Source organism: Heterodontus francisci, chromosome 1 (assembly GCF_036365525.1).
Source record: "Heterodontus francisci isolate sHetFra1 chromosome 1, sHetFra1.hap1, whole genome shotgun sequence".
In the NCBI taxonomy this organism is placed as follows: domain Eukaryota; kingdom Metazoa; phylum Chordata; class Chondrichthyes; order Heterodontiformes; family Heterodontidae; genus Heterodontus; species Heterodontus francisci.
In genome coordinates this window covers 155,113,175-155,130,045 of record NC_090371.1, presented here as the reverse complement: position 1 = coordinate 155,130,045, position 16,871 = coordinate 155,113,175, and positions in this window count along the sequence as shown.

Genomic DNA, 16,871 nt, shown 5'->3' with positions numbered 1-16,871 from the left:
ATAAAAGGCGATCCTAGAGGGAAAATGTGGACAGAGTTAAGTTTTGCACAATATCCATCCATAATGTACATCAAACACATTTCCAATGGGTATTTTGAATGTGTCGAGAGCTTTCATCAGACAGCGGCTTCTTTTCACCATTTTGATAAGGAAGGAATTATATTGTATACATATCCTCTAAATTCTTTATTTTTGCCATGGATCTATGTTCATTCATAAAAATGTCCATGTACAATGGATGACAGGAATACCCAGGGAAGTTATAATAAACAGATCTTTTGATTGAAAGGTAGAGAACAAGATAAATTGCAGGTTTTCAAAATTGCTTTATAAGCATTTTTGAAGATTTTTTGTTACCTTTATTTTTGTGATAAAACTTTGTGCCCCAAGTTCTGGTACAATATTGCAATATTTTGTTGAACTGTATGAATTTGGAAAATGGGGTTTCCTTTTCGATATTGAGCTCCATTTATGTTTCCTTAAAGAATGAGGAGGTCAATGAGAATGTCTATCAGGTGAGGATGCATTGAAGGGGGATTCTGCCTTCCCAACTATAAAAACAAGCTGTGGCCCACCACCTAGATTTGTCCGAGGAACTCTGTGTACATAGGCTCTGATTCACTATCAAGGCATTGTGAATAGTGCTTCATTTCATAAAAGAGGGGTAAGGTAATATAGTGTGTCATGCAGACCCCCATCTGACAAGAATGAGACATATTAATTTTGTCATATGAACATTGATTTTAAACTGTTGCTGGAATGAAGAAATGACTTGTTTGAAGATCACCAGACACTGGGCTGGAAGGACATTTGCATACTAAGAGATGCTGCTTGTGGAGACAAAGGGCTATTCCCTGCTCCAATTAACCCAAATGGATTTTAATCCAGACATTGAAGGTGCAAGGAAGTGCATTCCAGGGACTGCTAAAATAATACAATCCACAAACCTGGCAGGAGAGACTGTTCCAAATAAGGAGCTAGTCACATGACTAACCTGCTGGGCAACCGTGGTTTTTTGAATTGTGCCACACAGAAAGGTTCAGAAGGCAGTTTTGCAACTAAAGCTGGAACAAGCCTCTCTCCTGAATGTATCTTACTCGCCTTCTCCCAAGCCACCGGACCCACAGAAGACAAGTACACCTCAAGAGCGAAAAGACTCCGACATCGAAACAAGTTGAAGCGTGAACTGGGCCCTAACGGATAGCAGGACTGACCGGCAGCCAAAGACTCCACATTGAACTCAAAGGACAGTAAATAACTAACAGAGATTGCCTCAAACTTTCCTCCTTTATTATTTCGACTTTTTCTGTCTCTATTGCATGTGCATTTATCGCGTATGCATGCTAGAGTGGTTGCATCATACATTCGCAGTCGTTAACCGGATTAGAGTCCAAGAATAATAAACTTCTACCTTTCCTGTTTAAATCTAAGGAAACCTGCCTGATTTATTTGCCTCACAATCGGAGCAGTGCACAAGGATTCACTGAAGGGGGAGCTAAAAACACAGTGTTTCTAAAATAAAACCCTGTTATGGTTAAACCAGGCAAAGGCTGAGAGGTAGCCTCTTGACCCCTTCTCACCTGGTCATAACAGAAATTTGGGGGCTAGCATCCTGGATTTGACCCACAAACAAATGTGAAATTGCAAGTCGGAAGTCGAATTGTTCTCAATCAAAAAAGAGAAAAGATTTCAATACAGGTTTTCTTGTGGTTGTGTGTGCTGGAATACTAACATGTCTGCATGCCAGTAGCTGCCCAAGCCAGGGTGAAGTAACTTGCAATAAGTTAAAAGCGCTGTCTATGGAGGAGTTGAGGAAAATAGCTGAGCAGTGTGGGATCACTGTGCATGGCAAGGCTAGGAAGTCTGAACTCTTAAGACCAGTGGCCAACCATTTTTCCCTTGAATCTGAAGAAGCAGAAACAGGGTTAGAAGCAGACCCAGACAGGGTATTGCTCGCAAAGATACAACTGGAACAAAGGAAACCTGAATTTTTGGAAAGAGAGAAAGAAAAAGAGAGATTGGAGAGAAAGAAAGGAAGAGCCTTCCAGAAGGAAGGTGAAGAAAAAGAGAGAGGAAAGAGAGAAAGCAAGGGAGAAGAGAGAAAGAGAAAGAACCTTCCAGAAAGAATGCAAAGAGAGAGAGCTGAAGCGGCTTGAGTTAACTAGGGGATGACAGAGTAACCCCAGTGAAAGCAAAGCCGATATGGAGGACCGTAATTCAGGGCTGGGTACAAAATTGTTAAAACTCTCCCAACTGATCCCAAATTTCAATGAGAAAGACATGAATGTGTTTTTTTTTGCTTTTTGAAAAACTGGCAAGGCAGTTAAAGTAACCATCTGAGTCTTGGACTATGTTGTTACAGAGCAAATTAGTAGGAAAAGCCACAAAGTTTATTCCATGTTGCCAGATGGGAGTTCTTCAGATTATGAACGGACAAAAAATGCTATCCTCGGGACATATGAGGTAGTACCGGAAGCCTATCGTCAAAAGTTTAGAACCCTCAAGAAGCAAGCTGATCAAATTTACTTGGAGTTTGAGAGAAGTAAGCAGCTGGCTTTTGACCAGTAGCTGAGGGCTCTTAAAGTACAGCACGGCTATGAAAATCTCAGAGAAGTAATTTTGCTAGAAGAATTTAAAAACTCTCTCCTGCTCTCCATAAAGACACATATGGAGGAACAAAAGGCTCATAAAGCCCAGCAGGCAGCAGTCCTGGCTGATGAGTTTGCTTTCATTTACAAGTCCGTTTCCCAGGGAAAACCCTTTCCTAATCACCCCCAGAAATCTGAAACGGACAAAGGGTGGGAAGGTGGTAGATGCCCAAGCAGTTCTCTGAGGAAAGGAAAAGCAGAAGACACAGGGGGCCTTCCTCCAGCCAAAAAGGAAGGTGCTGTAAGCAGGAGTGAGACCCGGAGACCTGTGTGCTTCCATTGTAATAAAACAGGGTATTTAAGAGCTGACTGCTGGAAATGAAAGGGAAAACCTATAGGGTTAATCAGGGCACACCCGCTCAGTGAAGCAGGGACCCTGATGGAAAGAACAGCAGAAGAAGCTGTGGCTTTAATTGCCGTGAATGGGACCCAGGAAGCTTACGGCTGCAAGTGCAGGAAAATTTAATTGGATTCCAGAAGGTTATCAGGGTTTTATGTCTGAAGGGAAGTAACCCCATACCCCTTGAGTGGGGCAAGCAAGCCCAAAGTAATTCTCAGGGACACAGGGGCCACTAGATCCCTTTTATTGGGAAAAGGCCTGACCTTTCCCCCAGAGAGTGCAGTAAACTCCAGAATGGTGGTGAATGGTATTGGAGGGGAGTGTATGCCTGTACCTTTACACCGGGTGCACTTGGCGTGCGACCTAATTTCGGGACTGGTGACTGTAGGGATTGTCCCTAGTTTGCATGTGGACGAGGTTGACCTGCTCTGAGGTAATGATCTGGTGGGACGAAGATGGTAGCTTCCCCAGTCGTTGAAGAGAGACTGCCGGAGGTCAGAGAGACAGGGCGGTGGCAGGAGATGGTCCCCTGCAGTTTTCCTGAATGCATCATGAGTGAGGCCATGATCAAACCAGCTCCCCCAGTGGAGACATCTCTGGCACTACAGGCAGACGACCATGAGGTCTGTCTGTCCGAGACTTTCTTTGGAAAGCTAGAAGACCCAGGCAAGGAGTTAAATAAATTTTCCTTAGCTGAGGCTCAGTGAGCTGACCCAGTATTGAAAGAGTTAGCACAGGTTGCCCAGTCTGAAATTGAAGCAGAGGGAGATACTGATGAGGAAATGGATTTCTCCTCACAGACCAGAGAGCAAGGAGTGGAGAGTGATTCACCAATTAGTGTGCCTTAGAGGTCCCGGACAGAAATAGAAAGAATGGCCCATGAGACCACAGTGGCTGCACATGTCGGTATACGAAAAACCAAAGCCCGCATAAGACAGCAGTTTGACACAAAGATGTGAAGGAGTACTATAGGAGTTGCCATATGTGCCAGGTTGATGGGAAACCACAACCTATAGTGAAATCTGCACACCTAAGTCCTGTATCGGTGTTTGGAGGACCCTCCAGCAGAAGGCTGGTGAACGGTAAGGGATCCCTGCTGAGAACAAAAGGGCTCAGGCAGGCACAAGGCTGGCAACAGATTAGAAAGGAATGGGGAGAAAGGGACCCAAGAGGGCAGGTTAAAGGAAGTCTGAGAAGAATCCTGGATGAAAGCCCCTTCTGTCCGGTCAGCCACTCCGGAAATATTTGAAAAGTTAGACTCCACATCCTGCTATGTAAATGCAGACAGTAGAATCACCCCACCAGAGTTCCTAACAGCATTTACAGGAACATGCAGAGATAAAGAAAGTCCTCAAGAGGGCAGGAATCCATGAGGGTGATGCCTCACCTAGTCGAAGTGCCACATGGGAGTGCAGCTTAATCTGGACAAATACCTATAAGCAGAAGTGTCCCAGAGGACAAAGGGATGATTAGCAAAGAATTCTCCCCCACAGTCAGGAAAAAAAGGGAACCAGCCATCCCTTATGGTGAAAAGCCTTTGCATAACTCACCAAAGCACTGAAAGGGTGTTCAGAGTGGAACCACCCACTGCCGCCGACCCTGAGCAGAACTCCAACCTTGGGAAATTAAACCTAACCCCTCCCCTGCAGACCTCAGCAAGAACAAAGACACCTCAGGCAGTCACGGAAATGTGCAAACCGGAAAAAAGATCTTCCCCAAAAAACATATGTTCATTGGGATGTTAAAAAGGGCCGTTTAAAGCAGCACAGCCACCCAGAAAAGACATCTGTAACAATTGTTAGGGTTCTGAATGAATGAGAGAGATGAATTTGTATCTTCCTTTTCTGATCTTCTCTCTAGTCCCTTTTAATGAAATGCTCTTTTTTAAAAATCGCATTTCAATCCACAGGGTATGGAGGTGTCATGAAGACCCCCATCTGCCAAGAATGAGGCATATTACTTTTGTCATATGAACATTGATTTTAAACTGTTGCTGGAGTGAAGAAATGACTTGTTTGAAGATCACCAGACACTGGGCTGGAAGGACATTTGCATACTAAGAGATGCTGCTTGTGGAGACAAAGGACTATTCCCTGCTCCAATTAACCCAAATGGATTTTGATAACCAGACATTGAAGGTGTAAGGAAGCGCATTCCAGGGCCTGCTATGATAATACAATCCACAAACCTTGCAGGAGAGACTGTTCCAAATAAGGAGCTAGTCACATGAGTAACCTGTTGGGCAACCTGGGGTTTTAGTGAATTGTGCCACACAGAAAGGATCAGAAGGCAGTTTTGCAACTGAAGCTGGAACAAGCAAGCTTCTCTCCTGGCTGTCTCTCTCTCACATTCTCCCAAGCCACCGGACCCACGGAAGACACGTACACCTCAAGAGAGAAAAGATTCGACATCGAAACAAGTTGAAGCATGAACTGGGCCCCAACGAATAGCAGGACTGACTGGCAGCCAAAGACTCCACATTGAACTCAAAGGACAGTAAATAACTAACAGAGATTGCCTCAAACTTTTCCCCTTTATTCTTTCTACTTTTTCTGTCTCTATCTGCGTGTGTATTTATCGCGTATGAATGCTAGCGTGGCCATAGTCGTTAACCGGATTAGAGTTTAAGATTAATAAACTTCTACCTTTCTTGTTTAAGTCTAAGGAAACCTGTCTGATTTCTTGGCCATATAATTGGAGCAGTTCACTGAAGGGGCAACTAAATACACAGTGTTTCTAAAATTAAATCCTGTTATGGTTAAACCAGGCAAAGGCTGAGAAGGAACCCCTAGACAACCTCTCACCTGGTTGTAATAAGGGGTTGTGTTACTGGAGTATTAATCCAGAGTTCTGGGCTAATAATTCAGAGACATAAGCTCAAATCCCACAATGGCAGCCAGGAAATTTAAATTCAATTAATTAAATAAAGTCTGGAATAAAAAAATAATCATATCAGTAATGGTGACTATGAATCTACTGGAATGTTGTAGAATGATTACAGCACAAAGTGATGATATTTGGCCTGTTGTGTCTGCGCTGGCTCGCTGCAAGAACAACTCAGCTCACCTCACTCCCCTCCCCTTTTGCATATACACCCAACAAACCTCTCAAGGGCAAGAAGGGTTGTAAAACCTATCTAGTTCACAAATGTCCTTTAGGAAGGAAACATGTCATCCTTACAAGGTCTTACAAATGTGTGAGTCCAGACTGACAGCAATGTGATTGACTCTTGACTACTGTCTGAAATGGCCTAGAAAGCCACTCAGTTATATTCACCACCACCTTCTCAAGGGCACAGAAAATCTACTAGCAAGCACTAAGAATGTTAGAAGTTGTATATCAATAGGAAGTATATTAATGAACATTTCCCAATAACATCACTTGAAACATTTCCATGGATATCATGGCCAGGATTTTTCCCTTGGTGGACGGGAGCCGTCCACCGACTGAAAACTCAGTGGCAAACCCGCTTCTGCCTGGCCTGGGGATCTGACCCGATTTTGCGGTTCCCCAGCCTTTAAATGTTCTGAGGCGGGACGCTGACCGCTTGAGGCAGGAAGTCCTGCCTAATAGAGCTACTGGCCAATCAGCAGGCTGGCAGCTCTTAGTCCCAGCAGCATCACCGGGAATGCTGGCCACTGCTGGGACTGCAGCCTCGCTGTTGTCAGGCAGCTTCTCTTGGGTCTGGGCCGCCCGACCAGCCACGGGTAAAATCCTCGTGGAGGTGGGCGGAGGTCCTTAAGTGGCCGTTAAGTGGACACTTAAGGGTCTTGATTGGCCTGGGGCAGGCAGGCAGTTTTATGCTGCAGTCACCCTGCATAAAGTGGCGGCGGAGGCGGGAGTGGGTCGGGAAGGGCCACCCGAGCCTCCTGCTCCATTTTACACCACTCCCGCCCCCGCCAGCTTCCCGCTCTTTAGGGGGGTGTAAAATCCCAGCCAATGTCTTCACATGATATAAAATATAGTCACTGGTGAATGAACACCATGCTAAAGAGTACAACTTAGTGAATATTGTGTCTATTTTTCAGACAGGAAATGGGGAGGGGTGGAGGGAGTGACCAATTTTGGACAGTTATGGCAAGGACACTCGAAAAATAATTTGAGCCTCATATTGGTCTCAGACAATTTTCAGCATCTGGCTACTCAACAAAGACAGGTGTCAGCCCTTGCATATGCTAATGAAGGGCCTATTCCCTGTTTAGGATCCTCTGAGCAATTGAACTGCTTTGAGTTGAGTTGAGTTGAGCAGACATTGGACCTTCTCTGCTTAGGTTTTCCTGAATTGGATGCTGCTGAGGCACCACTCGCCAGTGAAAAGTGAAGTTTTAATTTTTAAAAAATGCAGATTACAATATCAGTATCTCTCCTTGTGACCTGGATTGGCCCCTTTCCTTCTGTTTGCCTCCCACCCCTGGCACTGCTGGCAAGCCAAGCTACCTGAATTTCCTCTGCTGAAATGGGTGAACTATCTATGGGGGAACATGATAGGTACTGGCAGCTTGCCTAAATTATTGAAATTTGGACTCGGAGTCCAGTTCTGGGCCAGACCCAGTCATCCCAAGTGAGGAGTGCGCTGCTGGCACAGGGCCAATTTTGGGCCCAAAAATAAATCCTCAGGTAACGATGTCACTTGAAAGGAAAGACATGATGTCAAAAGTTCTGTTCTGATGCTGCCTCCAAAGAGTGGCGCAGCGGTTAGCACCGCAGCCTCACAGCTCCAGCGACCCGGGTTCAATTCTGGGTACTGCCTGTGTGGAGTTTGCAAGTTCTTCCTGTGTCTGCGTGGGTTTCCTCCGGGTGCTCCGGTTTCCTCCCACATGCCAAAGACTTGCAGGTTGATAGGTAAATTGGCCATTATAAATTGCCCCTAGTATAGGTAGGTGGTAGGGAAATATAGGGACAGGTGGGGATGTGGTAGGAATATGGAATTAGTGTAGGATTAGTATAAATGGGTGGTTGATGGTTGGCACAGACTTGGTGGGCCGAAGGGCCTGTTTCAGTGCTAAACTAAACTAAAACTAAACTAAACTTTAAAACATAAAATCATTGTATCAGGGTGGTATAGTAGTTTTGTTACTGGATAGTAATCTAGAAACCCAGACTAATGCCTTGGAGAGATGGGTTCAAATCCACAATGGCAGCTGGTGGAACTTAAATTCAATTAATTCATTAAAATTCTGTAATTAAAAGCTAGTCATGAAAACTATGATCGATTGTTGTAAAAACCCATCTGGTTCACTAATGTCCTTTACGGAAGGAAATCTGCCATCCTTACCTGGTCTGGCCTATTTGTGACTGCAGACCCACAGCAATGTAATTGATTCTTAACTGCCCTCTGAAATGCCCTAGCAAGCCATTCAGTTGTCAAAGGCAACTAGAGATGAGTAGCCCTTGCCAGTGATGCCCACATCCCATGTAAGAATAAAAATATGTATGGTGTGCTGTGGAATGCAACTCACTCATAACTGAGCATATATATTAGGGCTTATAAACATATTTTAGTAATTTGCTGGTTGGATCAAAGACAATACATCTGAATTTTGTTTGTAATAGAACTCAACTGACACAGTCGCTAAAATAAAGAACATTTACGTAAAACAGATAGTATTCATGTCAGGTCTTGGTTTGCTCCAACCCATAACAATGCAAAATTGAGCAACTGTCCATATATATTCTGCATAACACCCTTGCTAAATTACATTGGCAGAAACAGGACATATTAAAGATTCCATTCAAATCCTTGCCAAAGCTACGTGAAAGAAAAAGTGAAAATTAACTGATGTTTCCAGCAGTAATTATTTTCAAATTCTTCCATTAGCACAGTCTACTCTGGAGAACTGAAATTCTTCAGATAATTAATGACTAATCTATTGGTACTTAACTTCAGTTTAAAAAAAAAAGAAATTGTTCCATTTCTGTAAGGCAACGTGATAAACTGATAAAGTAAGATTTTTTCAAGCCTATGATCCAACAACTGGCAACTGCTGTCATACAGAAATCTTACTGAGTTAAGTCCATTTTATTTGAATCTACATGAATTGAGCTATCATATTATTACGTGTTTCAGTAAAAGGGTGATAAACATATGGAACAAACTATGATAGTGGGACAAAACAAACTATGATTGGGACAATTTATAGCACTGCTGTCCACCATGGAGCACATGGCTCCAAAGACATTTGCCATGGAAGGGGGTTACACATGTGAGACACTACTTGGAATGTTTGGGGGGGTGCGTGGGCAGGGGGCTATGTTAGAATCTTGGCCCAATGTTGTTAGTTTGCAGAATGTGGGAGCAGAGTGGTTCTATTGTGTAGAAAGGGTTTACAAAGTCTGGGCTGATTGGGGAGAGGGATCTGCAAGGATTGAGGAGGTTAAGGTATGAAGCTATTGCATGGGGGCCTAAGATTTCTCACTGTTAGAGAAGATTTTGCTCTCATGGTAATTTTGTAGTAGGGGTTTAAAGGAGGCTGAAGGCCACAAGCCTTCTTGAGTTCTTCCTGCACCCAAAATTTATTATAGCTTTTTCAGGGTGTGAAGCTGGAAAGCAGATTAAAGTTTTTTAAGTGGTTAGTGCACATACTGCACCAGAATTGCAGACCATGGGGGTAACTGTCAACTTTGGCGGGGACAGAAAACTCAGTATCAGATCGGCCGCCTATTATTCACCTGCCCAATTGTCACTTTCAATGACTGAGAACAGAAGAGGAGAGGGAAGAATGAACTTCCGTGGCAACAATCGCACTTCATATTCCTCCAATATAGCCTCTTGCTCTTCCTCTTCAGAACACAGGAAAAGAGGGATTACCAGACGGAAATCCTATTCCCCACTCCAAAATTTAAATTTCTCCAATGCAAGGTGTAAATGGCAGGAGAACAATTTAATGAAGCTTCTGAGAAAAAAAATGAAATATTACTATGCAAATAAATCTCTACCAGCATACAAGAAAGTTCTTCAATATTAGCCTCCTCTGTGTGTTACCTGGCTCTGGGATACTGCTTTGCAGCTCATCTTACAACTCTGATAGTGACATTTTTGTCCATGGTTGGGTTAGGGGTGCTAATTTGAGAAATTGTTGAGAGTGTTAAATGGGCAATGTTAGTTCAGCTGCCCATTTTACATATCTCCAATTTCCACTGAAGTCAATGAAACTAAAAATCGGGAAAGATGTATAATGGAAGGCTGAATCGATATCAACAATTTTGTGCCGCCGAATCAGCCATCCATTCATTATACATCTCACCCGACTTTCATTTTCATTGACTTCAGCGGAAACTAAAAGCAGAGAAATGTAAAATGGGCAGCTGAATTGATATCGCCCATTTAACAGAATCAGGCTAAGTCAAAATTACCCCAGATGCATTATAATATATTTCATCACTTTTGGCATTGCTCGTGGATGAAAAAATCTCTCTTCCTACAACAGTAGCTTTGCTTTTTTTTCTTTTTTGCATGTTATCTTCTCACTGTCTTTGTGTTACATTGGACTGGATTTTATAGTGGCCTCGACGTTGATCCGTGGTGCGGCAGGGGGGCACGAAGATTTTCCCAGATAAGGCCCACCAAGGACCTCGACACCGGCAGGGCCCATTCCAATCTTGCCGGCAGCGTCGAGGCCTCGTGGCGGCCCCCCCCACCGCTTGGCGATGGGACCACGATTTACATATTTCAATAAATCTACATACCTGAATTAATTGCAAGCCTGCCTCCGCCTCTAGTCCCGTTGTGATCTTTGTGCCGCTAGCTGGCACTCCCGCACCTTCCGATCCCCATCCGGGGAATCAAGACGCAACACTGGTTGGAAGGGAGGAGCAGGTCATTTTTTCTGTGCTGGTGTGGGGGGGAGCAGCGATAAGGTCTTCTTTTTGGTAGAGGGGATGGTAGAAAGGGGTAAAGTTTATAGGTGATGCACTTTGGGGGGGGAGGTCATTTGAAAAAGGAAAGTGCTTTGGGCTGGAGAGAGCAATTATTCGATATTGTGGTTAATGGGGGTGAGGTTGGAGAGGTTCAAAAATATCAGTTTTAACATTTTTCATAAATGTTTACTGCTTCATTAAAAAATCCCAAAAGGGCTCAAAGCCCTTTAAAAATGGTGCCAGTGCCTGGGCAGTGGTGCCAGACGCCGTTGCCGGGGATGGCTCGCCCTCCCCCTCAATGTCATCCGGGAGGGGAGGGTTGGGGGGGGTGCGGGTGTTCACCCCGGCCATGTTAATGAGTCGCTGTGTATAAGATCGCGGAGGCTCCGTGGAGTGAAACCCACGCGTGCGGTTCACCATCGTTTACGACCGCCGTCGTACTCAGTGGCGGCAACATAGAATCCAGCCCGTTGTCTCCTTCTCTGTGGCCTTGACTTTAGTAGAGTGGGATTGGTGCATGGCGAGGCTGGCCAGATCAAACAACAAACATACATGCTGAGGCCGGGGTAGTTCTAAACTCCGAGGCTCATTTATATTTGCAAAACTGGACACCTACCCCTGAATTACTCCCTGGCCAGCAGGCAGGAGCTGGAATTTAGGTGACAGGAGGCTGCTGCCGGGAGCTGTTCCCACAGGTAAGTCCATCAGAGAGCAGGAATGGCCCAAGGTTTCCTTGTGGAACCTTGACGAGAACTCCTGCTGCTCCAGGCCCATAAGGAAACTAAAAAAAAGTCTGTCTTTTACCTCTAGGCCTCTTTTGATCCTCACCACTTGGAAATCCACCACTGCTGCCCTGCTCAGACCTCAGGTTAAAATGATAGTTCAGGCCTCGATGACATCACAGGAGCTTGATTTACATATGTAAAGAGGACCCCATGGGGTGGGTTGTCCTTGTTGCCTAAAATTTAAAGTTTGAGTCAGCCAAATTGGGGCAATAAAATAATGGTTAAGCTCCCACCCCACTCCATTTTATTTCCCCTTTCCCCCCGCAACCTAGTTTTTGATCGACCTCTCACTCTAAGGCTGACACACAATTTTCTCACTGTTTGTCATTTTGTCCAACATTTTTTTCTCATTGTTTCCATTTCACTGATTCTATAAATTTCTTCTTAGCCATGTCTCCTTTCCCTTCTGCATGTTTTCACATTAGCTGGGTGTAATATTTCTGTAAGGGCTCCCTGATCTTCTGCCGCAACTGAGGGGAGTATATGGAAGAGATCATCGAAGCTTTAACAAAGGAAATAGATGGAGTCAAGATGGAAAGAGAAAGGGCTTGTAGTAATTACCATAATCTGCAGCCAATTACAAATTTTATCCCTATGTAAATGTGGTGCTTTAGATCTGAGTCCTAGAGGTGCAACACTATTGAAATATGTCAGCGAGGCCACACTTTCAAACGTGATGACTTTGAAACCTGTGATTCAATAAACACAGCTAGACTCAATGAATGCTGCAGGGGCCCTGGATTTCAACAATCTTTTCCTGACACTCTGCCATAAATGGTTGGCATCCTTCAATCTACAAAAGATGATGGACACGTAGCAAACAATCCATTTATGTGGGGTGTCTTCTCTTGGTGCAGCTCTACTGAAGGCTGTGAAGGCCAATTCTTGAGAGGCAGGTTCGGCCAGAAGTGCCCCACATGAAGCTGCCAGGTAATGCTGTAAGTTGTTGTTTTTGACTATTGCCAAGCTGCTGTAGCAACTGGTCATTGTGGTAGGGCACACCAGTCCACGGGATGTGTCGCCATTTCCCTCTTGCACCAGCTAGTGATCCCCCAGGTGCGATAGTTGACATTTAGGGCCTTCATGTCACGCTTGCAAGCATCCTTGAGGCAGAGCTTTGGGCGTCTCATTGGTCGTCTGGCCCCAGCTACTTCACCATACAGAAGGTCCTTGGGTATGTGACCATCTTCCATGCTGTGGATGTGTCCGATCCACTGAAGCAACCTCTGTTTGATTAGTGCCAATACACTTGGGAGCTCTGCCTTTGAGATGACTGCTGCATTCATGATTTTGTTCTGCTAGGATATACCTGTAATGCGCCGTGGACAGCGAAGATGGAAATTATTGAGTTTCTTTTCCTGGTAGCTATAAGTTATCCATGTTTCACAGCCAAACAGCAAGGTGCTCAGAACACAGGCCTTATAAACCATCAGCATGGTCCTAAGGGTCAGCTTGGTATTACCCCATGTGCATTTCGCAAGTCGGCCACAGGTGGTAGCCACTTTCCCTGTGCGTGTATGGAGCTTTGCATCAAGAGACAGATTGTCTGTCACTATGGATCCAAGGTAGCAGAATTTGCTAACCACTTCCAGTGGGGTGTTATTTAGTGTGATCAGGGGCGGAGATGCAACATGTTGTCCCATGACCATGGTTTTCTTGACGCTTATAATCAAGGAGAACAAGTTACAGGCAAGGGAGAAACAGTTTATGAGTCTTTGTAGCTGAGTTTCCGTGTGAGCATCATCAGCCTAGAGGAGTTGTCTGATCAGGACACGATGTGTCCACGTCTGCTATTTTTGGAGTGAAGAATGGAGTGAAACAGTGTTGTGTCCTCATCCCCACTCTGTTTGGTTTCTTCTTCTCCATGCTTCTGACCTTCGCCTTCCCTGCAATTATGGAAGGAGTCTACTTGCACACGAGGTCAGACGGCAAGCTCGACAATCTATCAAGGCTGAAAGTGAAGACAAAAACATATTGTGTCCTGATCAGAGAACTCTGACATCCTTCCATAACTTTGGCGAGAAATTGATGGAATCCCGCTTCAGTTATGGCACGAGGTCGGGAAAACCTCCAGAAATTCAGGGTCGAGACTTTTAGATGCATACATAGGAAAACCATATCATCATTATCAAGTGATGATAGAAACAAAGAGAATTATATTAAAAATGTAATTTGTAAGATTGCTAAAAATACATGACAATACATTGGAATAAGGATAAATGACGAATGACAACTACAGTTATTTCAACCAATGCTCACTTTCTGAAAATGAATAATCAAATAAACCATAAATTTGAAATACATGCATAATTACAAAGTAGAAAAGTAACATCTGTCCTATTAGGAATGAATCAATCATACATCTCTGGCAAATCTTTATGATTTCACTTCCATTCTTTCTCCATTAATGACTTTTAGTAGATAATTAATTCAGACATAATTAGTGAATTCAATTTACTTTTAAGAAAAAAGGTTGGTTTGATGACTTCAAAAATATGAAGCACAGATTTTATATAATGTGTATGCAATCACAGCTTATGAAATAGAGCCTGCTTATTGGTTGGTCTAATGATTCAGTTCACATTAACAAGACATGTAATTTAAAAACTAAGAATACTTCCTAGGGTGGATTTTTATGATTAATTTAGAATACATGAAAATCCAATTTGCCACACTTGTTTAGGAGCAGTAGAGTTGGAAATTACTTCAACCATAGTGGAGAATGAGAAATGACAGAAGCAGTAAGTTTTTATTTCTTAATTTCTTAGTTTTACGTGACAAATATTGAACAGAATATTCATATTAAGATGGTTAAACTATGCATGCCAGATTGTGGACTAATAAATGAATTAAATGTAGGTAGCAAAGATAGTGTCATAAACATGTGCCATGCTGAATGATGACTTTTTTTAATCCATTGGCTGGAAACCTGAATTAAGTTTTAAAAAATGGTGACAGTTCGCAGGTAAAATGGTCACCAAAATTTGCATCAACATCCCTTGCATTCCACTGCATCAAGAGGGAGTCAAATTATTTGGCCAGTCCCTCCAGAACAATAACTTGAGAAGTTTGGAGTGCCTCATCTGTCCAGTCCCCATTAACAAGACATTAAAGGCAATCTTGGGACATTAAACTGGTGGAGACAGACCACTCAAAGGTAATCACTTGAACTATAGGACCCTGACCTAGAGAAGGGGAATTTCTAGACATGAACGAATTAAGTTGCAAGAGAGAATACACACTGAGCCATCATGTGACAGGCCCACCATTTGTGTGTTTTAGCTAGCTTTTCGAACCCTGCCTGCTGGCTGTAACCACCTAAGCCCATCACTGTGGCAGACAGCGACCCCGTGAAGGAACTCATACACATTGCTGTTTTCCAGGAGGACCACTGAATCTTCTGGCCACATCTACAAGCCAGAAGCCTCAGGACCACCGAGTTCATCCAGAAGACAACTGAGTCACCAACATCCACACACTATATACCCCTTTTTATTGCTCCAGTCTCGAATCCAACCAATCTATCTTTCTCCACTCTGTAGCTTACTTGTGTGTGTGTGTGTGTGTGAGATCCTTGAGTGTGTGTGTGTGTATGTGTTTGTGAAAGTTGGAGCATACTTTATTATTTTACGTAGATCCGTTTAGGTGCAATAAAGCTAACCTCTTTCTTTGTTAAACACAAAAAACCTTGTCCGATTGGTTCTTTTATGATCATAGCACGTAAATAGTGAAACAGTCACTGAATTGGCAAGCACATTACTTTTAAAAAGAAATAAACCCTGTTGCGGTTAAAGAAGGAGTAGGAAAAGAGGGGAGCCCTTCAACCCCTCCTCACAATAGTTACTTGTCATTCTTTTCTTTGTATCATGATCAATAGTTAGTCCACACAAATGTACCATAATTCTGTCAGTGTATCCAATCAAATCAAAATATGGGGCCTGAAATTCCTGAGGAGTTTGAAGGGCACAACCAGAAATGATCTCCCGGAGGGTAGTGGGGGGTCATGGAATTTTGGGCAACTCTCGGATCCATTGGGATTCCCATTGAATTACAATGAATAATCCTGATCAATGGCAACGGGTAAGTATCCCCCAGGCAACCCCTTCCTATGTACACAACTAAATTTGTGGACCGTGGACAGATCTGGGGGCATATAGAGGACACTCCAGGATTTCTGCCCAAATGCCACCCAATAGTGGGGCCTGTGCCTCATCTGAGCCAGGTTAGGTCCCACATTGGGCTGCAGGAAAGAGCCAAGTTTAAAACGTGCACAGATAATCATTTCCAGCTTGATTCCCTTTTGATGGATGATCCTTTGTTAGCTGAGAAGAGAGGAAAAATTATTGTAACCCCATTTAGGCCTTAGATATCTCTTCTCGGAGATCTAAGGTGCTGCTCCAAGTTCCGTCACCTTATTCAGGCAGATGCCATCTGTTCCCAAACCCAATGATGTAAAGGACCCCATCCTCAATTTGTGGTGGTGGTAACATCCACTGCAGCAGATGTTCAGGGATCCCATTTCAAGAGTGGAGCAGGGACCCCAGAATTTTAAACTATTGATGATGTGGATTGTTGCTTTGCAAAAGTGACAAGTAAGAATAGTATATTTACATATGCTGGAACACATCATCAGCATAAACTGATTCTTTAGGAATCTATAGCCTTTTTTGAACCCTGAAAGAGAGGATCTGAGAATCATTTTAAATTGTATCTACTTCAATGTAAAAGATAGAGTCAAACAACATGAGCACCTGGACTGAAACTTGTTACTGGCACAAGTAGCCTGCCATAAGTAATGCACCAGGCCAAAAAGTCTCTGCCATTAAAGTCTTGAATTGCACAGGGGTCCTACTGGTCTCTGTTGTAAATTTGGTGGGAAACTGGCAGTGCCTGGATAAACCAGGTTTCTACCATTTCTGTGAGTTTCCAAGTTAGCATGTAGGGGTGAAACTTCTATCCATCTCTTTCAAGGAAATCCATGGGTGTAATTCTAAACTGACAGTCCCTGGCGTAATGATGGGACCTGTAGTGGGACAGAAAACTGAGTGCTGCTGAAATGGGCTTTACCATGGCTCTTCAACTGAGCAATGTGGTTGACTCTTACAAGCCCTCTGAAATGGCCCAGCAAGCCACTCAGTTGTATCTAACCGCTACGAAGTCAATAAAAAAGAATGAGACCAGACGGACCACCTGGCATCGACCTATGCGCTGGAAATGACAATGGCAAACCCAGCCCTGTTG